The following is a 650-nucleotide window of genomic DNA, read 5'->3' on the forward strand; positions in this document are numbered from 1 at the left end:
GTCAAAGGCTTTCTCCTGGTCCAGGCTGATCAGGCAGGTGTCCAACCCTCTGTCCTGCACATAGGCGATCGTATCCCTGAGGAGTGCGAGACTCTCAGCGATCATCCTGCCCGGCACAGCTTCCACAAGCACCTTATGCTGTCCCAATGTCTGATATGTTCAAACAAACCATTCCCACTGAGTCCTGTCAGGGACACTCACCCTTCAAAAATCTTCCCCTTTCACTTTGTGGATGTGGTTAATTACAGAATTGGTACAGTGCAGGAAGTGGCCATTCAGCCCATAATGTTTTGCATTGCTCCCTGAGCATTTTAACTCAGTGTCAATACCTTCTCATTTCCTCATAACCCTTACATTGTTTCTATTTGAATAATTATCCAACACCCTTTTGTAATATGTAAATTTAGTCTTTCTCCACCACACCCCCAGGCAGTGCTTTCCAGGCCTGAGCAACTCACTGAGTGAAAATCTTTCCTCTCATCTTGAATTTGCTTGTTTTGCAAATTCCTTTAAAACAGTGCCCCCGGCTCTTGGTCCATTCACACTGGGAAGAGTGTTCCTTGTCTACTCTTTCCAAACCTCTGAATGATTTGGAAAACTTCCATCAAATCTCCTATTCTACTTCTTCCCTCCAAGGAACCCATGCCCAA

This window comes from Chiloscyllium plagiosum, unplaced genomic scaffold, assembly GCF_004010195.1.
Source record: "Chiloscyllium plagiosum isolate BGI_BamShark_2017 unplaced genomic scaffold, ASM401019v2 scaf_94552, whole genome shotgun sequence".
Taxonomy (NCBI): domain Eukaryota; kingdom Metazoa; phylum Chordata; class Chondrichthyes; order Orectolobiformes; family Hemiscylliidae; genus Chiloscyllium; species Chiloscyllium plagiosum.